Genomic DNA, 25617 nt, shown 5'->3' on the forward strand with positions numbered 1-25617 from the left:
TTCATAGACCTTAAATTGTTATTAAATTCCATCTAAGTTTTTCAGAAAAAGATAATGTAACTTTTCAAAGTAATATGGGATAATGGAATTTATTTACACAGCAGTATTGTTGATTATTGAATTCACAAAACATAATATACTTTGAACAAAGGAAAATGTTTCTTCTGTGACAGCTTTTCAGTGGGCCAGCAATATGACTAATGTCAGTCCATTAAAGGGCTGAGTCATTTTGTATTATTGCCTCTACAAGCCTACATTCTCAACACTATAGATTAGAAAGAGATTATTAAACAGCTAGTGAGATGAAACTTCTGACCTTCCCATTAACTCAGTGGTCAATTGAATCAAAGAAGCTTGCAGTCCTTGAAATCACATGCAACAGAATGGGAATTCATGCTGTAATGATTATACTTAGCCTTAAGTGTGTGACGAGCACCCTTCTTGAGTGCAGTCATGAAGGAGGTGGGGAAAATGCAAGAGCTGAGGCAACTTCTCTACTCAGTGGAGATGGGAATTTATTACACAAATTGCTCTTACAGTCTAGAAAGAGCAAATTCATATTTAGCTTTCATATGTTACCATAAAAAAGCAGAGTAAATCATTTTCCTGCTGCATTTGTCTTTTGAAAGAAATGGCAAAGGGAATTACAGCTATTTGTAATTCAGATATCTATGAATCCAAAGCCTGAATTTGTTGACAAATCTCTCAGGTGCTGAATGATTCACTCAACAACTGACATTAACTTATGGTCTTTTCTGCTTGTTCAGAATTTTTCCAGCTTTTAGCTAAAAAGGATAGGGGTGAATTGTATCTGTGCACAAAGTGATGAGAGGAGTATAGCTTATAACTGAGCCATGAAGAAAAACAGTGAGGTTCCTTTTATTTTTACAGAATTTATTCAGTTGATATTACAGGAACCATAAGAGAGAAAAGGAACAATATCTTCTATCTATCCTAGATCTCCCTCAAACCCTCCCTGGAATAATGACCCTGTAGATTTTCTAGCTTTTAAATTGGGTGCTTATTTTTCTCACCACCCACTCACTTCTTAATCACTTGCAATCTGAATTTTGATCTCAAAACCGAACTGAAAATTCTCTCTTCTTCTGGAGTCATTAGCAGTCCTTTAATTGCTAAATGCCAGGGCTGTTTTCTAAGCCCACATCTCCTTGACTTCTGAGTGGCTTTTAATATTGCTTACTACTCACACTCTTGGATATTTCCAGGGCTCTGGCTCTCCCTTTGATTTTCTTTCTCCTACACCCTAACTGGAAGATCTAGAAGTCTTTGTCCTAGATCCAACACTCTTCATTTTGTATTCTCTATCTATTGTTGATCTCAACTATTTCTTTGGTTCTATTATCCAGTAACAACCTACTACATTCATTAATGTTTTATCTCTCTCCTGGGCAGCTAGGTGGTGCACTGGATAGAGCTGGAATGGAATCAGCAGACCTGAGTTCAAATATGACCTCGGACACTTACCAGCTATGTGATGCAGGGAAATTCACTTAGCCTTATTTGCCTCAGTATTTCATCTATGAAATGAACTGGAGAAGAAAATAGCAAACCACTCCAGTATCTTTGTCAAGAAAACTCCAAAAAGACATCACAAAAAATTGGACACAACTAAAAAAATGACTAAACAACAATCTCTTTACTGAACATTATTTCCACAACTCAAACTGCCTGAAGTACATAGTCAATATGTACTTAGTGATTTCATATTGGAAATCTTCTTGGTGTTTAAACTCAATTTATCCAAAATTAAATACTTATCTTTTCTGACTCATCCATCTCTTCAAAATTCTCTATTTCTGCTGAAAGCACAAACCACCATGTTGCTTGTCACCCTCATTTGTAATCTTGAAGCTACCTTAATTCTTCCAATTCCCTCACCCCTCATATTCAATTGATTGCCAAGTCCTATTAAGTCTATCTCCATGACATCTATAAAATCCATCTCCTTCCTCCACTCCACTTTTATATTCATGCCACTTATATCCATTTAGACTTTCATCATTAATTGCTCCAACTATTGAAATAACTTTCTTATTGGTCCTTCTACCTCCTGTTTCTCCCCATCCTTCACATAATTGTTGAAAATATATTTTTTAATCTTTCTATACAACAGTTCTAGCCATGCCATTTTCCTTCTTAAAAAATGAGTAGCTGTAGGTTAAAATATAAATTTATTATTTTACTATGTAAAACTGACTTAGTCAAGCTTCAGCTTGCTATTCTAGTACGATTTTATATTACTCTTTTTCAGATACTTGACATTGACATTTCAACCATACCAAACACCTATGGCCTGACATTTTATCTTTCAAATTGATATATTAATTCTCAAAATTCTACCTACATTTTTGTACCTGGGGAAAATTCAGTGTAAGTGATAGAGGAGGGATGGGATGCATAGACTAAATACAATTTAGGTCTATTCTCTGAGAAAGAGTATTATATGAATAAAAAAGTACACTGTATAATGTTCTAATCAAACAATGGAAAACAGAATAACATGTCTACTTATGTATACCTAAAGTATTCATTAGTCTCCACTGAGTCTCAGTTAATATACTATCTTCTGCAGAAAATGTTCCTATGCCACTCCTACCCTCCTCTCCCCCCCAGTTGTTTGTGTTTCCTTATTCTTTAAATTATCTCAGAGCACTTTGTCTGGTCTGTCTCTTGCTCTTTTCAGCCCCTACCTTGTATTAAACTTTTCTGTTTAATATGGGAAGTCCCAGCATAAGTAGTCTTAGTAATTTTACCAGTTAGTAGGTAGAAACCAAATTATAAATCATAGAGAGATTTGGAGGTAAAAATCACCTTAGGGCTATTCAAGTCCAACTGAGGCACCAGGTGATTGAATGATTGCACAGTTTTATCTATTTATATCCATATATATTTTATTTATATATAATATATGTTATATATAATTATATACTGTAAGCTTCTGAGATTAGATTTGAATGTGGGTCTTCCCAACTCTAAGACCAGTGCTCTATCCACCTTGATATGAAAGTTAATTAATGAACATAGAAATGAAACAAGGGAATTGACTTTTATTAAGGAATATTTCCACTGAAAATGGTATTTTAGTAATAATTTTTCCCTAGGCCATGAACTTTTCTGCTACAAATCAATTTAGTTTTCTGAAATCACATCCTAGATGGTTCTGGAGATAACTCTCCAAATCTCTATTTTCAATATTGAAAATCAGTCACCAAAACATCTGTTATAATTATGTATCCTCAAAGAAAACCATTATAACATCAAAGATGCTAATTTTTCATTGCCTACTTGCTTTTTAAAATGTTCTCATGGATGATTTCTTATACAGGTATGTGAAAGACATATTAATATGCTTAAATATACTTATGGTTTTATTAGTAGAGTCCATGTTCTACTAACAAAGATCATCACATATCCCTTGTCTTCCCAAATTCTACTATAAATTTTCATAGAAGACCTGTACTATGGACTGGAAATTTTATTTCTTTTAACTTCCTTAGAGAAAGATTGTCCCATCTGTATGACTCTAATTTGATAAACCTATATCCTCTTCCAGTTTTCAGAAGTGGTTGATTTTGGGGATTTATGCTACAGTTATTGATATCTATAGTTTTATTTGCATTTTGATTTAAATGCAGGAACAGAGTATCACATAAAATCATTGATTCGGGATGGAAATCAAGCTTAAGGAATATCTAAAACAATGTCCTAATTTTACAAATGAAGAAATGGAGAATGAGAATGGCTAATTGACTTGTCCAGGGTCATATACATTCTAATAAGACTCTGATTCAGGTGATTCAAATCCCAACACTTTAACTTATCCCAAAGTCATATAGGTAGTAAGGGATAGAGATAGGTTTTGAAACTAGGTTCTCTTACAATGAAGTCAGTATCTATTTGACTCTAAGATGTACTTCCTTTCTAATTTTAATTTTTTCTGAAACCTAGCATTAACTGATTCCGAACCTCATAGTTTCAGTAGGAAATTGCTGCTTGGGACAATGAAATGAGCATGGGCTCTAGAATCCAAGGACTTGAATCCAAACTCCCCCTTTAGTTTTTACTACCTATGTGTCCTTGACCAAGTCATGTAATCTCTTTGGACCTCAATAATCTTGAGAAATCTAGGTAGCTTAGTGGATAAAGGGCTGAATTTGGGGATTCAAATCCTACCTTAGACACTTATTTGCTATTTGATCGCAGACAAACCCCTTAATTATTGTATATCTCCATTTTCACAGTTATAAAAATGGGGATAATAATGCTATATCATATATATTTTATATAATAGTAATCTACCTCATACAGTTACTAGAGGATCAACTGAAAAAAAGTTATTTGCAAACCATAATGGGCTTTATAAATGCTAGCTATGATAATGATGAAAGATCTTCGTCAATAAATAAAAAGGATTAGATTAAAAGGTTTTTGAAATTCTTTCAAGTTCTATAAGCTATTATACTATGAGCCTCTGACTGGTTGTAAAGAGATGGGCTTTTATAACACTCAAATCTTTCTTGATAGCCAAAATGACATCTAGGGTTTCATTGCAAGGAGTACAAACAGCTCTACAATCCAGTGAGTGCCTTATTGACTGGGGACCATCTGTCATTTTTAACCATTCAAAAAGTCAGCAAACATTTCTTAAGTGATTTCTCTAAAACAGGCAATGTGCTAAGCACTGGAGTAAAAATACAATTTTTTTAATGACAGTCTCTTTCCTCAAGCAGCTTAAAGTCTAATAGGAGAATACACACACACACACACACACACACACACACACACACACACACACACACACACGAAGCTAAAAATCATAAACGGGTGGATGGAAAATTCCAGAGAAGTCCAAATGCCTGATGAGAAATGTGGAGAAAAACTGGGCTGAGATTCTTTCTTAAATGTAGTTCTGAGGCATTACCCTACACCAGTCCAAGAGTTGAATCAGAGAGGGATAGGGTACTTACTGATGAGATGTGAATACCGGACAGATCAAACAGCATGATGTAATGGAAAAAAAGCACTGAAACAAAACTGAGATGAGGTGGTATTTAGGCTCAATTCTGCCACTGAGATGACTGTCTGACCTCAAGAGTGATGCCCTACTTTGCCAATTTTTAACTTACTAGAAAAAGGAAGATTCTTGGTTTTTATTCTTTCCAAGATTATTATGTAAATGAAAATGTTTTTAACCATAAGAGTTGTTGCAATGTTATTTTCAAACAATATCTATGCACCACACTTGTTTTCCCTGAAATACCTCAAATGCTAAGGAAAATGACTGTCATGATGATAGACACAAATTAGGAAGTTTCCAGGCAACATGGGCAGGAACTCTCAGCCCTCTGGCGAGATAATGTTCAGAAACAGAGAAGGTTTGGGGAAATAGTTGCCAATATTGTCAGGGGCCATGCCAAGGCCTATGGATGCTTTTATTCTGCAGGCAATGTTTGATGCCAGCAGTGCTATACAAGCTTAGGATAAACATTTCTGATTTTTATTTTAGTGAGAAAGGAAGAGATAAAAAGAAAGACAGGAACACAGAGAGAAAGACTCTTTGGACCAGGTCTTGGTGAATTCTACTCCATGAAATCTGGTAGTTAGTTTTCTTTCCCCTTCTATTCCCACTGCTCTCTCCCTGTGGCAAAACTATTTTTTCCTATGACTTTCCTTTCAGTTTGGGGGTATTAGAAAATGGTTCTTTGCCACATTATCATGCTCATTGAATTAAGCTCAGTCACATAAGGTCAAATGGAGTAAACTGGGACACACCGATTTTTATCAGATTCCTTTTTTGGTATATTCTGAATTCTGGCTCAGAAGTTGAATGAAATGTTACCAGAGATTCTTACATCAACCCCAGGGGGAACAAAAGCATATCATACAAGATCTTAATTATTGATCTTTGCAAGAGGGTCAACAGTCAGGAACACACAAAGTCAGCATGGATTGAAGTGGGAAGAAAATCGCAGCCCACCAAAGATGAGTCTCTGCAAGCTCCCTTGGGCTGTTCTTAGCCTCTACCACACAGTGCCCTATGAATCTAAGAAGCTGGAGCTGCTCTAACAGATATACTAGTGCTGAATGCAGTGTAAATCGAACAACAGTTAGAATAACTGCCGATCCCAGGAGGGCTAGAGTGCTGTATCCTCTACCTCTTCAATAAGGGCCCCCTCTGCTCTGGACCAACAGTAGTGAGGACCAGACTGTGCTCAGACCTAGTGCATCCTGAACATGGAAAAGAAGAATCAGCCTCATTTGCTCACACTCTTTGGTCCCTCTCCCACTAAGGCAGCCTTGCAAAGGGAAATTACAGAAGTATGAAGATTAGATCATAATTAGCATCTTCCTTAAGTAGAGAATAGAAAAAGGATTCAATGTACAATGTACATCTCTTGTGAGACAGATTCACTACATCCAAAAGATATGCTTAATGCTAAAGGTTTTTTCAAGAATGCACTGACAGAAAAAAAAAAAACCTAACTAAATAAAGAGCAGGAATGATTGCTGTCACACTTTGCCAGGAATTTAATATTTAGAAACACCAAAATAAAAAGGATTTCCTGAAACTGCTGAATAGACATTTTACCTTTCATTTCTGATCTCCACTGTTCCCAATACAGTAAATATCTACAGACAATCCAGGCCCCAGCCTGAGCAATCCGATCTGGTGGTTATCTCCTCTAAAAGAAATGGCATGTTTGCAAGGGGCTATTTCCAAAGTATGGCTGCAGACTCAAGAACTCTGGAACAAGTTTCAACCCTATAAAGCCATCTTCAAGCCTAGGCACATCCATCTCAAGTTCAATGTTCAATCACCTAGCATCAGAAAAAGAAATACTAAGTGTACTCCCTATCTGTCTCCATCTCCATCTCCATCTCCCTCCCTCCCTCCCTGCCTCTCTCTACCCTTCGCCCCATCTATCTCTCCATCTCTTCCTCCTTCTTTCCATCTCTCCTCCCTTTATCCCTCCCTCTCTGTCTCTGTGTCTTTGTCTCTATCTCTCTCACTCCCTCTGTCTCTCTGTCTCTGTGTATTTCTCTTTGTCTCTTTCTGTCTCCATCTACGTCTCCATATCTCTCTCTCTCTCTCTCTCTCTCTCTCTCTCTCTCTCTCTCTCTCTCTCTCTCTCTCTCTCTCTCTCCTCTCTGTCTCTCTCTTTCTCTCTCCTCTCTGTCTCTCTCTAACACACACACACACACACACACACACACACAGATACATACACATACATACACTCTACCTGCCATATGGAAGTAGTAGAAACCCTGAAAAACTAGAGAATGATTAGTTCTTTTGTGAAGCTTCTGAGCTATAATTTGCTATCTGAAGGGTCATGGAAAGAGAGAGGGACAAAGTTGCCTCCCTTTTGAAAAGTCCACTTAGATTACCTTGCTCTATCAGTAGCCAATAAGTGTATTTTTTAGCATTCCCATAGCACCAATTTCTTCAGCAATGCCTATCCTCAAAGATCCCATACAATGGCCATATATATGTGATCAGCTCAGCATTTTCTCTGTGACACTAGATTATATGCTATCACATTCCTGCCCCAGCTATAGGTGATTCTCTTAAGAGGTATCTTTCATATGTAGCTCCCACTTGGTGCTGCCACTTTTTAATTTTAGTAAATTTTATTTTTCCCCCAGATTGCATGTCAATAAATTTCTTAACATTCATTTTCTGATATTTTTCAATCCATGTCATCTCTTTCTCTCCCACCCCACACCACTTCCAAAGAGGATAGGTGATATGATATAAATTGTATATATAATACCATATGATATATATATATATATATATATATATATATATATATTTATTTATCATGTTGTAAAAGAAAACACATGTTACTTACACTAGACAAAAATTCATGAGGGAAATGAAATAAAAAATTGACTATCTTTTCCTTCTATGGCAGATAGTCTTTGGGTTTTTTGTTTGTTTTTTGTTTTTTAGTCTCTTAGTCTCTTAGTCTTTTAGTCTCTTAGAGTCATCCTGTACCCTTGCCTGGTTGATAATAGTTAAGTTATTCATAGTTGATAATCATATATAATTGTTGTTACTCTCTATAACATTCTTCTTCTACTGCTCTCTTCACTTTGCATCACTTCATATGAATCTTTCCAGGTTTGTTTGTCTGTTTTGTGTGTGTGTGTGTGTGTGTGTGTGTGTGTGTGTGTATGTTCACCTTGTTTGTCATTTTCTATGGCACAATAGTATTCCATTAGAAGCACATAGTATAACTTGTTTAGACATTTTTTTTTCAATTGATGGACATCCCTTCAGTTTCCCATTCTTTGCCATCACAAAAAAAGAGATGTTATAAATATTTTGTACAAGTAGGCTCTTTTCCCTATCTTTAATCTCTCTGGAATATAGACAAAGTAGTGCTGGGTCAAAAGTTGTGTATAGTTTTATGGTCCTTTGGGCATGGTTCAGATTGTTCTCAAGAATGGTTGTATCAATTTGCAACTCCACCAGCAGTGTACCAATGTCCCAATTTTTCCACATGCCCTACAGCATTCATCAATTTCATTTTTTGACATGTTAGCCAGTTTTATGGGTACAGAGAGGTACTTCAGAATTGTTTTAACTTGAATTTCAATAGTTATTTATATTATTTTTCCATGATTAAATATAGTTTTAATTCCTTTCCCTGAGAATTGACTATTCACATTCTTTGACTGTTTGTAAATTGGGAAATATTTTGTGTCCTTACAGTTTTGACTTACTTCTTTGTATACTTAAGAAATGAAGTCTTTGTCAGAGAGACTTGCTATATTGTTTCCCCAATTTTATTATTTACCTTTCAATTTTGGTTTCATTACTTCTATTTGTGCAGATTTTTTTCCTTAATTTTATGTAGTCAAAGTTATATCGTTTAAATCTCATGTTTTTTGTCTTGTTTTGACCCAAATTTGTTCTCTAAATCATAGATATGACAAGTAAACTACTTTGGAGTCTCCTAATTTTTTATAATACCATTTATTTATAAATTATGGATCTATTTTGTCTTCGCCTTGGTGCTTTAAGTTTTGCCAAGCTTTTCATAATAATTATTTCATTTTGTCCTTATAACATTCCTTGGAGGAAAGTGCTACTCTAACCTCAATGAGCTTATGAGAAAGTATAGGCTGAAAGAGGTTAAGTGATTTGCCCCGTGTTATTTAACTGTTAAGTCTCCAGAGGAAACCAACGATGACTATTACTACTACTGCTGCTGTTGCTACTACTACTAACTACTACTATTGCTGCTACCGCTACTGCTACTTCTATTGCCACATCCACTACTACTGTTGCTATTGACTGTATTACATTTCAGCATTTATATTGGACCTTTAAGTTTGAAAAGCTCCTTATAAGCAATATCTCACTTTATTCTTATAACAAGCATGGGAGATCGATACTGTTATTAATCCCCATTATGCTAAAGATAGATCAGGAAACTGAGGTTTAGAGAAGTTAAATGATTTGCCAGTATTACACAACCAATTCCTTTGTGAGACTAGATTTGAACCCACATCTTTGGGGCAGCTAGATTGAGCAGTAGGTCTGGAATAAGGATCACCTCAGTTCAAATGCAGCCTGAGATACTCACCAGCCATGTGTCCCTGGACAACTCACTTAATCTCGGTTTGCCTCAGTTTCCTCATTGGTAAAATGTGGATAGTAATAACACCTACCTTCTAAAGTTGATATGAGGATCAAATGAAACAATAATTATAAAACATTTAAAATAATGCCTTGGGAAAAAAGTATGCACTATATAAATTTTCATGGTGATAATGATGATCACAAGGATGGTAATGATAATGATGTTTAGCACTGTTTTCTGTGTTATTCAGGTTTCAGTATCTCCTGAACTGATTTCATCTGGGTCTATGGAATCATGTCTGAAAGTGTTATGAGAAAATTCACCATTTTCCCTCCTACTCTTTTAGATATCCAGTTAAAATAGTAACCAAAGTAAAAAAAAAATCAAATTATGTATGGTACAGTAGAAAGAATGTTGGTTCTGGAATAGGAAGATTTGGGTTCAAATACTGTGGTGTTCAAATAGCTATTTAGTTTTGAGAAAACCTGCTCAATTTCCTAAGTTTTCCATTTTTCCTTTCTAAAATTAAGGGATTTGAATAGATAAACTCTAATGTGCCTTTATTCTAGATCTATGATCTTGTATCCTTACGATACAGATACAGAGTAGAGCTAAGTACCAAGAACATGCAGTTCTGACACTGGTCTGAAGAAGACAAGAGAACTAGGGTTTTCCTCTGGCATATACCAGTGGATGACAAGAAAATTAATGGAGAAATGCATAGCTTGAATTGATCTACTAAAGAAAATGAGGCATTTTAACAAAGAACTCTGTATTGCAGTTAAGGTTTATAAAAGGCTGTATATCCCAATCCTAAGGGATGGAATGCTGGCATTTTCAATGAAAGCATAAGAATGCAAAGACAAGAGAGCCAACCTTATGAAAAAAATGAATCTTTTACAGTAAGTCAATTATCTATTCTCTATCCATACAATGAGGTTTTGAGCCAATACTTACCTCAGGGGATGGAAAAGAGAAAAATGTTATTACAACTATATGAATTCTTCTAGATAAAAAAGAAGCAGGAAAATCTTTTTGACGTGATAATCCATATTTATTTTCCACTTTGTATAAAGTGACTCAACCTTCTTCCAATTGAAGGAATGATTTTTAAAAATAAGGTTATTAGGTCAGTATGTCAAGAGATAATACAATTTTATAAAACTGTCATTGTTAGTTATATAGCACTTCCCAAAGGGTTTTGACTTCTAAACAATGACAACACAAATGAGGATTTCTGGATGAGGAAATGGTATCACTTTAAGCTTTGTTAATATCATTGTGACATAACTTTGAGAAAGCAATTTTATTTCTCTAAGTCACAGTTCCTTCACTTACAAAATGAGATGGTTGAACAATAGAGGACAATTCAAAAGAAAAATAACAAAAGTTGCTACCAATGAGTCCAATTCACTTCAAAATACTTGTTCCACTTATGTAATTGACAAAGCTCTAGAAATGTGAGAACAAAGTGTTTTTCAGCCAGTATCTGAGAGAAAAAAATTAAGAATGATATGAATAAAAAAGGTTTTAAAAAATTAAAACCTGGATCATAAAATCCAGAGATGTTATAAAGGCAGTCCATTTCTATGAGACCCATTTCTTTTCTACATGAACAATTTCTGATTCATTTGTTCTTATGATACTGTTGACTTCAATCCTATCACCTCCTCTAGGATTTAGTGCTAATCATCATCTCTTTATCCTCATGTGTTTTAATTCTTCTTCCTTTCTAATAGTTCTCTCAACCTGCCTCCAAATATATTGAAGTCTCATCAATCTTCAATCTATATAGATAATGACCTTTTATCTCGTTTTTCTTTTAAGGTTGAATATTTGCCTATTCTCCTCTTTATCCCCTAAAAATCTGACTTCTGTCTCCAAAGTTCTATAGTAAGCATTGTCTCAAAGGTAACAATTGCTCTAATTACCAGCAAATATATAACCAACAAATATATGGCCTTTATTCAATGTTCATCTTTTCTTATTTTCTTATAGTATTTTCCACTCTTTATTATCCCTTTGTTCTCAATTCTCTTTCCTCTCCTAGTTTCTGAGATATCACATTTTCCATAATCTACTCATGTCTCATTGATGGACTCTTCTCTTTCTTCTTTATTAGCTATTTTCCTAAAACTTTTGCTATCACAACTATGTGAAAACAATATTTTGTATTGATTCTCAGGCAAAAGAGTGTTAAGGGCTAAGCAATGGTGGTTAAGTGATGTGTTCAGGGCCACAAGACTAGGAAGTATCAGAGGTCAGATTTAAAACCAGAATCTTTCATCTCTGCGCCTGGCTGTCAATCCATTGAGCCACCTTTTTCATTACCTTGTCATGTTTTCCCATTTCCTTGGAGTGTCTCCACAAGTCTTCATCATCATCGCCTCCTTTTTTTCTTTAGTCTGTCTCACTTAGTGATCATATAAGCTTCAAGGGTTCAATTATTATCTCTATCCTGAAAATTCCTCCATCTATCTCTCTTGCCATACTTGTTCTTGCCTTAACTACAGTTATGATGTAAAAATTAAAATTTAATCTCTAATAATAAAAATATATTTTAGGAGGTTTATTAAATGATCATTAGAAATCAAAGAATAAAGAGGATAAAAAATAAAAACCATGTGCCCATGGCTGATTAGACATTTCAAAATCCCTGCCTTATCACCATCACCACTGATTGCTGCATCATGCCAAAAGAGCATATGGGAAGAGTTACAGCCAGTTCAATACCAATAACCTGATCTTGTGGTTATAGGGAATTTTGAGAAATAATGACTTCTGGGGAATGAAGTCAAAGGTTCAAAATCTCCATCTATACAAATCACCAATTCCCTCTTAACTTCCAAATGGATGTCCTATAGACATCTCAAACCGAGTATTTCCAAAAGAAAACTCATCTTTAACAAAAAATCTTCCATTTTTCTTAAACTGCTAGGGGCATTAGAATTTTCTCAGTCACCTGACCTATAACCTTCACTCTTACCCCACATATATAATGGGTTGGCAAATGTTGACATTTCTATGGTTATAACCCACCTTGCATATTTCTCCTTTTCTCTCTTTACATAGTCATCACCTCAGTTCTGATTCTCACCATTTATTGCCTGGATTATTGAAGTAGGTGGTTTCCTGCCTTAAATTTTTCTCAGTTCCAATCCATTCTCAACTCAGCTGTCCCTGTCATTTTTTCTAAAGTATAAGTCTGAACAATAAGTTGCTCAATAAACTCCAGGAGCCTCTTATTGCATTCAAGATGAAATATCAAATCCTATGTTTATCACTGAAATAATTTCATAGAAGGATCATTTTCTACCTTTCCAGTCTTATACTCCCTTCCATTCACTCTTCAATATGACTACAACTAGCCCATTTGCCATTCCTCTAACAACATATCCTCATGTTTTCCCACTTGTTCTGAATGCCTGCTTTGATTTCCCCCCTACTTACTGCCTTTGGTTTCCCTGGTTTCCTCTAAAACAAAACAGAAGTTTCAATTTCTTCAGGAGATATTTTTTTTTTCTTTCTGCTCTATACCCAGATGTTAGCATCTTCCCATTTAGGAAGGCTTTTCATTCACTCTGTAGAAATTTTATATGTAAGTAGGTATTTACACGCTGTCTCTCCTCTTAGAATATGAATTCCCTAAAGTCAGAGACTGATTTTTGCCTTTAATTGCATCCCTTAACTTCTTACTTTTATTACTCTTATCCCTCAACTATCATCTCCTCAGAGATGGCTCTCTAATCAATAGCTACTCCTTGGTCTCTCTTGTAAGTTCTAAACTTTCAGCTCTGACAGTCTACAAGATAGCTGTGTCTATCAGATTGTTCTAATAGCATCTTCTCTATTAGTACTTAGTCTCCGAGATTTAAAAATGTCTTACTTTTCTATTTGTATGTTCTTTGGCCATAGTAAATACTTAGTAAATGGTTTGTTTGCTTATTCTTTCATCTCACACTCAATAAATTATCAGAGGATCATAGTTCTAGAATTAGGAGGGTATTCAGAGGACATGTAGTTGAATTTTTCCTTTTATTCTTGAGAAACTCAGGCCCAGAGTGATTCAACACTTGTCCAGAAGTCACACGGTAGCAGATTCAGTATTTGAATTCAGATCCTTTGATTCCAAATCCAAAACTCTCTCCATTGTCCCAAGCAATGATACTTTATGATCAAGGTCAAAGCTGTTATATTCTCCCCCAAATCCCTCTCTTCTACTACTGATCCTGTCAGTGGCACCATATTTTCCCTAGTATTCTGTGTTTGAAGTTTTGGTATTATCTTGGACTCTTTCCTCTCCCATATCACTGATAAACAATTTGCTGAAGCCTCTTGAATCTGTCCCAGAAATAGTTCTTACATTTGTTTGCTACTTGGTTGGTACTGACATTTCATGAATTCTAGTATGCTTTATTAACTGTTTAAAAGATTGTCAAAGTCTCCTAACAAGTCTTCCTTCTGCCAAATATATTCCATTTCTTATACATCCTTCAAATTGCTACTAGAATAATCTATGGACCTAATCATGTCACTCTCATCTTCAAAAATCTTCAATCACTCTCTGCTCTCTATTCAATAAGGAGCTCCCACAATTTGTTACTGCTATATCTTTCCTGTCTTATTTCATACCACTTCCTTTACCTACTCTTTTGTTTTAGCCCAACTGGAGGACTTTTCAATAGAAATACATTGCCTAACTCAGTGTTCCCAATACTTGGGATACCCTAATGCCTCCCTCTCCTTGTCCATTGGATTCTTACCCATCATTTAAAGTCCAACTTCGATTCCTTCTTTTGATTCTCATGAATCTAGAAACATTTCTGGGGTTATCCCTTGAATCCTTTTTTTTTCTTTTATCACTCAGATAACGTTCCTTACTATTTCCTCCTTCACTCCTATCTCTGACAAAGAAGTGGATTCTCTCTTTCACAAGGAAAATTCTCTATGTGCATCATTGACTCTTCTCTCTACTTGATTCCTTGTTTCCACCTTCTCTAGCACAGTGTCTATTTTACTACCTTCTCTCTAACTGAAGTCTCAGCTAAGAAAATTCCTTATTCCATGTGAAACCTTTCTAGCCCCACTCTTCTACTAATACATTCCCTCTGAAATTACCTTCTATCTATTGTGTATATTTTATATGTACAAAGTTATCTTCCTGTTTAGCATCACAATACAAAATATTTTAAGATAGAAACTGGTATTTTTATTTTTATTTTTGTTCTTTGTTTTTTTGTTTGTTTGTTTTTGTTTGCTTTTGTTTTGGGAGGGAATTCCAAGCACTTAGTACAATGCTTGGCAGATAGTAAGTGATTAAAAAAATTCTTGTTGACTGACTTCCTGGGACTTCACAAAAAATTAGTGTTGTCTTTAATACACTACTTGAGTGTTATTTTGCATTATAATTGTTTCTATTGGTCCAACTACTCTATAAACTCTATGAGGGTAGGGATCAAATATTTTATTTCTCCTAATTCCCTACTTAATTCTCTACCTAAGCAGATATTTAGCAAATATTGTTGAGTTGAAAGGAAGAATCAATTCATCCCCATCACACCCATAGCTACCCAAGAATGAAAAAGAATGGAAATATTGAAGGCTTGTAGTGTCATAATCACTCTACTATTCATTTAGGAGATCAATTTGGCAACTGAAGTTGTTTCTCCTAATTCTGAATTTCCTTGGATCCACTACATTGATGTCATATTCTATACTTACCTTCCCATTTTCCCTTTCCTGGCTGAGGACTGTTCAAACCCCTCCTGCCCCATTTGGCAAATCACACTATGCAGTTAAAATGAGATTCACCAACTCTATTTCATCCATTGTGATTGAAGATCTCTAGGCCTTGTATCCTGGCATGTTCTACCTTTCTAATCTCTATATCTTCCTGTCACTTGATCTACTATTGCAAACTCAGGATGCCAGGGCTATTCCATCAGCCTCTTTATCAAACTTTTAGGACTTCTAGGTCTTTTTATCTATCTTGTCTCTGCATTTTTCGATTTTATCTCCTCCATTCAGAACATAAATTCCTTGATAGTAGCAATACTCTTGTTTTTCTGTTTGTATTCCTAATACTTAGCATAGTGCTTGGTACATGATAAGTACTTAATAAATGCTTTTTCATTCTTGTCAGACTAGTTCTAACTATTTTCTAACTCCATTTCCCTCTCTTTATAGAATTTCTGCTATAACAAACTCCTTCAAAAAACTGCCCTTCCTTAATCAGTTCTACTTCTCCAAACTGTTCCATCATGTCTTTCCCTTTGGAAGAAAAACATATATCCCATGATCTCATTATAGAATGCAATATCAAGGAAGGGGATACTATGGAAAGAGTTCAAAATATGTAGTCAAATGGCCTGGGTTTAGAGATGTGTTGGAAATAGCTAAACTGTGTCAGAAGAGCTATTCGTTACATTTTTTTACGTATTTATACTATACGTATAATACGTATAGTATTATAAATACGTATAAATACATATATTTTACGTATTTACACCTTGGAAATCTATAAATGCAACAAAGCATGACTTTGAATGATTGACTTTTTGAACTATAAAATTAAGAAGATGATAGAGAACATTTTAATAATGCAAACTAATGCTGTGTGTTATTTTATTTTTTGGGAGAGTCAGTTATTAAACATTAACTAGCATCCTCCTTCCTGAATTAAAAGACTAGTTCTTCCACTTATTACTCTGTAAGTCCATTATTCTCTTAGGATTCTTTCAGCTGTTAAAATATGATCATATGTATTATATTTCTCAAAGGCACATTCCTAAAAGTTGGTTATAGGTGACAAATTAAAAACAAAAAATATTAAACTTACCCCTCCAAAAAAAAAAAGAAAGAAAAAAGATGGAAGCAAGGGAGCACAGTGAAAAGAATATGGGACCTAGAATCAGGAAGACACGAGTAGAGTATGAATTCAACCTTAGATACTTACAAATATCCACCCCAAAGGGCAACATTAAAGGTATATAATATATATAGATATAGATAGATAGATAGATATAATGTGTATATAAGCCTCTTGTATTTTTTGTGCATAGTAACTACAAGGTTTATTTGGATTAATATCTTTAGGTTTTTATTTCTGTAGAGTACAGAAAGAATTTTGTGATTCTATAAATGTAAATATTTGTAGTTGTATATTATTTGAGACTTATATGTTTCAAGAATTATTTTGCTTTCTTTCTCTCTTAATTTCTCCCTGTTTATAATATAGAATATAGGATAGTTTTGTTTGAAAGATCCATTGGGCATCCCAATGGATCTAAGGGGGAATATGTTACGAGAGTTTTCTTAAATCTCTCCCTTTTTCAAGTTTATCAATTTTTCCCTTCAGTGCTTTTATCTTCATTCTTAATCCATCAACTCAATCACTATCATCAGCATCTTTCATTTCATTTCCATTATAAACAAAAATTGCCACTCTCCTTAATTCACAGGTCCATATTCTTCCAGTTATGACAATTGGTTTTGAAATAGTCCATGACTACTTTGCAATTATTTTTTACAAATTGCCTTCTCAATTGTCTAATATCTCTTTCTCTGGTCAAATCTATTTCTATATATCCTCCTCCCACTTCTATAAGTTTGTCCATGAACGGTGTCTCTTGCTTTAGCTTTTCAAATTTTGTCCAAGTACCAGGTCTATTAGAACATGCTCTCATTGCATTAAGAACTGCCTCCCTAGCTTGGCACAATCTTGCATAGTCCTGGGGATCATACAGTCTCACTGAGGGCCATTATCAGGCCAGGGAACTGCTCCCCAATCCTCATTAGTAATCCTAATAATCTTATCTTTTTCCCTATTAGTTAGTAATTCATCTAATAGATACTTAAAATCAATCCATGTTAGATCAAATTGCCTGCATATCATCTCTAGCTTTTTTTTTTTTATCACAGCTATATTGGGTCATGCAAGAGATAATTTCATTTTGTTGTGTTATAGTTTTAACCATTTGAGAGATACTCTCTCAAAGTTGGGCAACTTTAGAGATAGTTTCATTTTGTTGAGCAATAGTTTTAGTCAATGGAGAGATGCAATCCTCAAGATATACAACTCTAGTTTCCATTAATTTCTCTTTTAGTTGTTTCCTTTTCTTAATGAGAACTAAACTAAATACTTGATAAAATTGGTACCCTTGAAACAATGTGGACAGCATAAATATTCCCATAAGTGGTACTAGCTGAAGACAACCAAAAACTGTGAGATGTAAAATCTCATTGAAGGTATCTGGTAATGGGAGTTGTCTGAGGTAAATTGGCACCACCCCCTTTACTACCTGTACCATGATATCTAGCACCATAGTTACACCTCTACTTGTTCCCATTAGTAATAAGGAACAGAAGACTAATAGATAAATCAAACTCCTGGCTGACTCACCAGGCTGTGAAGGGTTAAATTTTTGGTAGGAGTTTAAACAAATGTCAGGAAAGCAGCTTGGTAATACAAAAAAAAAAACACTTAGTTTTGTTTTGTTTTATTTTTGAGGACAGTTTGGATAAGAAATAGAAAGGAGGAAAGTGAGAGAACTCTTATAGCTATACCTAAGATCCCAATCCTAACTAAAATTTCTAAAAAACCCTAAATCTATCTGCCTTCATGGATGGTGTCTTCTGCCAGGCCTGGTCCAGCCTATCTACCTATTCTGTCTATCTAAGAATACCCACTATCTAACAACCTATCTAAGTTAACCAATAACTATCAATCACCTTCCACCTCCTTAAATCCATTTCTCTTTACCCAAGGTCAGTTATTTTTTTAAAGGCCAGTTTATCTCAGAGACACAGACATACACCTCTGCTCTCCAGGGAACACAGAGACAATAGTCTCTTTCACAATGCCTGCACCTCACCTACCAACTCTCAGCCACACCCTCCTAACTGTTACCAACTGACAGCCTGAACAGCAGGGGGCTCTTACTCAGAAATCTTTTGTTCCCTTTCCTTTTAAAGAGAATAGAGGAGAGATTAAGAAAACTCTCTTATATTAACAAATTACAGAGGGCAGAGATCAATGAATTGGAAATGCAAATCAAAAAACTTGAGAATGAACGAATTGAAACCCCCCAAAAGAAAATCAAACTAGAGACTGTAAAAATTAAGGGAGAAATTAATAAAATCGAAAGTGATAGAACTATTGAGCTAATAAACAAGACTAGAAGCTGGTACTTTGAAAAAAAAGAAAAAATACACAAAGTACTGGTCAATCTAATTAAAAAAAGGAAAGAAGAAAGGCAAATTAACAGCATCAAGGATGAAAAGGGGGACCTCACCTCCAACGAAGAGGAAATTAAGGCAATCATTAAAAACTACTTTGCCCAACTATATGGCAATAAATATACCAACCTAGGTGATATGGATGAATATCTACAAAAATATAAATTGCCTAGACTAACAGAAGAAGACATAGATTTCTTAAATAATCCCATATCAGAAACAGAAATCCAACAGGCCATCAAAGAACTTCCTAAGAAAAAATCCTCAGGGCCTGACGGATTCAGCAGTGAATTCCATCAAATATTCAAAGAACAACTAACCCCAATACCATACAAACTATCTGACATAATAAGCAAAGAGGGAGTTCTACCAAATTCCTTTTATGACACAAACATGGCACTAATTCCAAAGACAGGCAGGTCAAAAACAGAAAGAAAATTATAGACCAATCCCCCTAATGAATATAGATGCAAAAATCCTAAATACGATACTAGCAAAAAGACTCCAGCAAGTGATCAGAAGAGTCATTCACCATGATCAAGTAGGATTTATACCAGGGATGCAGGGCTGGTTCAATATTAGGAAAACCATCCACATAACTGACCACATCAACAAGCAAACCAACAAGATCACATGATTATCTCAATAGACGCAGAAAAAGCCTTTGATAAAATACAACACCCATTCCTATTAAAAACACTAGAAAGCATAGAAATAGAAGGGTCATTCCTAAAAATAATAAACAGTAAATATCTAAAACCATCAACTAATATCATCTGCAATGGGGATAGACTAGATGCATTCCCAATAAGATCAGGAGTGAAACAAGGATGCCCATTATCACCTCTATTATTTGACATTGTACTAGAAACACTAGCAGTAGCAATTAGAGAAGATAAAGGAATTGAAGGCATTAAAATAGGCAAGGAGGAGACCAAGTTATCACTCTTTGCGGATGACATGATGGTCTACTTAAAGAATCCTAGAGATTCAACCAAAAAGCTAATTGAAATAATCAACAACTTTAGCAAAGTTGCAGGATACAAAATAAACCCAAATAAGTCATTAGCATTTCTATACATTTCCAACACAGCTCAGCAGCAAGAACTAGAAAGAGAAATGCCATTCAAAATCACCTTAGACAAAATAAAATACTTAGGAATCTACCTCCCAAGACAAACACAGGAACTATATGAACATAACTACAAAACACTCTCCACACAACTAAAAGTAGACTTGAACAATTGGAAAATCATTAACTTCTCATGGGTAGGACGAGCCAATATAATAAAAATGACCATCCTACCCAAACTCATCTATCTATTTAGTGCCATACCCGTTGATCTTCCAAAAAAAAATTTTTTTTACAGATCTAGAAAAAACCATAACAAAGTTCATTTGGAAGAACAAAGGATCAAGGATATCTAGGGAAACAATGAAAAAAATACAAAGGAAGGGGGCCTTGCAGTCCCAGATCTCAGATTATTATATAAAGCAGCGGTCATCAAAACAATTTGGTACTGGCTAAGAGACAGAAAGGAGGATCAGTGGAATAGACTTGGGGTAAGTGACCTCAGCAAGACAGTATATGACAAACCCAAAGATCCTAGCTTTTGGGACAAAAATCCACTATTTCATAAAAACTGCTGGGAAAATTGGAGGACAGTGTGGGAAAGATTAGGTTTAGATCAATACCTCACACCCTACACCAAGATAAATTCAAAATGGGTGAATGACTTGAACATAAAGAAGGAAACTATAAGAAAATTAGGCGAACACAGAATAGTATACATGTCAGACCTTTGGGAAGGGAGAGGCTTTAAAACCAAGCAAGACTTAGAAAGAGTCACAACATGTAAAATAAATAATTTTGATTACATCAAATAAAAAAGGTTTTGTACAAACAAAACCAATGTAACTAAAATCAGAAGGGAAGCAACAAATTGGGAAATAATCTTCATAAAAACCTCTGACAAAGTTTTAATTACTCAAATTTACAAAGAGCTACATCAATTGTAAAAAAATCAAGCCATTCTCCAATTGATAAATGGGCAAGGGACATGAACAGTCAGTTCTCAGCCAAAGAAATCAAAACTATTAATAAGCACATGAAAAAAGTGTTTTAAATGTCTTATAATCAGAGAGATGCAAACCAAAACAACTCTGAGGTATCACCTCACACCTAGCAGATTGGCTAACATGACAGCAAAGGAAAGTAATGAATGCTGGAGGCGATGCGGCAAAGTGGGGACATTAATTCATTGCTGGTGGAGTTGTGAACTGATCCAACCATTCTGGAGGGCAATTTGGAACTATGCCCAAAGGGCGACAAAAGAATATCTACCCTTTGATCCAGCCATAGCACTGCTGGGTTTGTACCCCAAAGAGATAATGGACAAAAAGACTTGTACAAGAATATTCATAGCTGCGCTCTTTGTGGTGGCCAAAAATTGGAAAATGAGGGGATGCCCTTCAATTGGGGAATGGCTGAACAAATTGTGGTATATGTTGGTGATGGAATACTATTGTGCTAAAAGGAATAATAAAGTAGAGGAATTCCATGGAGACTGGAAAGACCTCCAAGAAGTGATGCAGAACCAGGAAAATATTATACACAGAGATTGATACACTGTGGTGCAATCGAAGGTAATGGACTTCTCCATTAGTGTCAATGCAATGTCCCTGAACAATCTGCAGGGATCTAAAAAACACTATCCACAAGCAGAGGATAAACTGTGGGTGTAAAAACACCGATGAAAAGCAACTGCTTGACTAAAGGGGGGAAGGGGATATGACTGAGGAGAGACTCTAAATGAACACTCTAATGCAAATACCAACAACATGGAAATGTGTTCGAACCAAGAACACATGTGATACCCAGTGGAATCGTGCGTCGGCTATGGTAGAGGTGGTGGGGGGGGGAGGAAAAGAAAATGATCTTTTTTTCCAATGAATAATGTTTGGAAATGACCAAATAAAATAATGTTTAAAAGTGAAAAAAAAAGGAAAGAAAACTCTCTTATCACTAGCTATGTGATCCTGGGCAAGTCATTTAATCCTGTTTACCTCATTTTCCTCATCTGTAAAATGAGCTGGAGAAGGAAATGGAAAACTACCCTAGTATCTCTGCCAAGAAAACCCCAAATGGAGTAACAAAGTGTAGAACATAACTGAAACAATAATATTTAACACAGCAGAAAGAACAATGTCTTTATAATCAGAGGGTCTAGATTTCTAATCCTGATGTAGACACCTATACACCTATGCCATGAATGACTTAAACTTCCTCAATCCTTAGTTTCTTCCTATGTACATCCTATATATTTAGAGAGAGACAGAGAGATGAGCTCAAAATCTATTATTTTATCATATATTAGAATAAGAAATGAAATAAAAGTCAGGATATCAAAATACCTGGATCCAAGTCCTAGTTCTTCCATTAATCCACTGATTTTGGACCAGGCACATAACCTTTGTAGACTTTAGTTTTGCTTCTCCACAAAATGAAAGGGTATGTGGCTTTTAAAGTGTTGTGGCCAAGTGAACTGCATCCCTCCAGTGTGCCCCAGGAGTCCCTCCCACTTACTTCCTGTTGTGGGATTGGTCTTGAATTGGACCATCCCATACTAGGCAGGGACACACCTCTCTATTTCCTGTCCTGGGTTTGGTGTATATAATGACCAATCCCATGCCTAGGAGGGAACTTTGACTCTATCTAGATTCAAGGCTTAAGTAGTTATTTAATTTTAGCTGGGGAAACCTTTTTTTTTCTTCTTTCAATTAAATTTAATAAAAAGAAAGTTTTTATTTTATTCATTTTAGGTGAGATGAGATAATCTCTTAGGATCCTTCCAGCTCTAAAACATCTATAAAATTTTGGTTCCCTACATTGACCAACAATGAACATGATGTTAAAACTTATCAAAGAGAGACAATTTCATTGCATCATCTCAGGTGATGAGAACAAAGATGGAAAAAAAAAAACATAATATGGATCAAGTGGCTATTTGATTACAGCTCCTTGGAAAGGCTGAACTGGCAGATGCTGGAGCTAGCATTCTCTTTTCCTTTGTCCCAGCAGACATATGGCTAGAATGTTGACAGCTACCCCTGTTTCCATGTCATGTTGCTATTGCTATTACCTGTACCAGCCAGACAATGTCTAAGAGGTCAGAGTGAGGAATGCAAAGTGGGCTTTGACTTATAGAACACATAGTGCCTCTCCTGGGGACACCCCTTGCTATCTTCAGCATCTGACATTCAACAGATGCCGGATATCCCTCTGAGACATAGAGGGGAGAAGTATGCGAGCACCATAGAGGTCCATTTTAATCTCTCCTCTTGTTTTGTTTGAATTGTTGGAGGGTTTTTTCCCCCTTCCCCAAATGTTCTCCTTGACTGACATTTAACAATAGCTATTTAGTAAGAACAGTCCCTCAGGTGGGCTCAACTGCAATTCACATATATTTGAAACCCACAGAGTATGCATCAGAACAGAATAAAAAACCAAAGAGCATCCATCCATCCAAACAGCTGTAATATGGGGAGAGTCATGACATAAGTTGAGTTATCTATGGATAGAGATTACTTATTTTCAGACTATGAATGCTATATGCCCTTTTTAAAAATTCTAATAAATTCTAGGATGAAAAGAAAAATGTGAACTCTCTTAAATTTGAAAGAAATATAAGACTTTAAAGGTAATCCTAGGGAACCTGTATTTAAGCCATATATACAGTTTTTGGATATAGATTCAGACCAAAGGACTAAATCAAAATCACCATATAATCAGCAACATGCCTACTCTTTCTGACTCCTCTCAACTTTTGTTACTTATCTCCATCTCATTTTTTTCTTCTTCATATCAGATCATTCCTTCCTTTCATCTTCCTCCTCCTGACACCAATAGACTACCTCTGGGATTTTTTAAAAGATGTATTTCTTTTGCCCTTATTGTTTCAAAATGTAGATATAGAGAAAAACAAATTAAGAGGGTGAATTAAGAAAAGATCAGTTTCTTTTTTTCTATTTTTGGTTCATTATTGTCAATGTTTTACATTTTTAACTTTTTGCATGTATTTCATGTATAAATACACATGATTTCTGGCCCATAACTTCACTGCCTTAGCCTCAATGTGTAGAGGGCAAAGCTGGTATACTGCAGTCATGAGAGGGACTTACCTTATTCTTATTCTTATATGACACAAATCAGTAACAGTTAACTCTAGAGGCAGCTTATTATAGGGAATAAAGAGCTGGTTTCAATGCCAGGAGCATCTTGGTTTAAGTATTTCCTCTGAAATACACAAGCTGTGTGAACCTGGGAAAGTCAAATAATCTTTTAGTAGAGAGGCAGGAATTGAAGAATTAAGAATGAAAAGGGATTGTTGATGTGCCAAGATTGTGAGAGAGTTGGAAGAAGTCCAGAACACAAGTGGAGATGTTAGTTATTTTTTACTTGTTTAATTTCTTTTAAGTTTTAGCTCTAAATTCTCTTCTCTTTTTCAGTTCTCCCAGTTATTAAGAATGAAAGAAATATGATATCCATTATATATGTATATAAAGTTATACAAAACATATAACCATATTAGTCATGTTTCAAGAAAAAATAAAATGAAAGAAAATGTGCTTCCATCTGATGAACTCATCAGTTCTTTCTTTGTAGATGGAGAGCATTTTTCATCATGAGTCCTTAAAGATTGTCATGGGTTATTACATGAACCAGAGTAGCTAAATCACAGTTGATTATTGTTACAATATTACTTTTACTATAGTTCTCAGTTTTCTCTGCATCAGTTCAATGAGTCTTCCCATGATTTTTTTCTGCAATCATTTGATAGGTTAGTTTTGACACTGAAGGTGAGTTTTTTGGGATTTTTCCACCCCCGAAGCTGATAAGATAGAGAACATTGGTAAATACATTAAGAAACTGTGAGGGGAAGAGGAAGAAGATTGAGCAATAGATTTTCTGTTCTAACTCAAATAAGGAGACAAAATAATCCATTGAGAGTATGGACAGCAGGATTAGAATTAGAATTCTGATTAGAGATTATGATTAGAAACTTGAGTACAGTGGAAAATATACAGAAAATAGAATATAAGGAACCAATGCAGGGTGAATAAAATCACTTTATCCTTAAGCAAGCTAAAGAAAAGAACAATTCATTAATTAGCATTTAATGGATTCTCCTAAATTTTATCATAAATACTGATCAAGCGAATGTTATGTTCAAAGTCCTACAAAATGTTTTGAGCATACAAAAATGAACAACTAAAGAGATTCTGCTGTCAGAAAGTTGAATTCCATTGTGGATAATATTGACATTAAGTAAGATTCATATATTATTTCAAGAGAGTGATCAAGGGAAATTTTAAGAGCAACAGACTATCATCTTCATCCTATTCCAAGAAAAGATCGAAATAGGTACACAATTTCAACATAAAGGATATGATAAACAAATTTGAAGAATATGAATATTTAACTATTGGGAGTTATGGATAAGGCAAGAAATTATGATCAGACAAGAAGGTTGACTATTATGGGATGTAAAATGGATAATTTCAAATAGATTAAGTTTAAAAGTTATTGTTTTTTTTTCTTCTTTCCACAAACCAAAATCAACATAGCCAAAAATAAAAGCAAAGCAGAAAACTAGGAGGAACAAATTACAGCGATTTTTTAAATGTTTGAATAGACTTCATTTCTCAAATATATAGAAAACTGAGTCAAATTTATAAAAATATGCTTCATTCCCCATTT

This window comes from Monodelphis domestica, chromosome 6 (assembly GCF_027887165.1).
Source record: "Monodelphis domestica isolate mMonDom1 chromosome 6, mMonDom1.pri, whole genome shotgun sequence".
NCBI lineage: Eukaryota > Metazoa > Chordata > Mammalia > Didelphimorphia > Didelphidae > Monodelphis > Monodelphis domestica.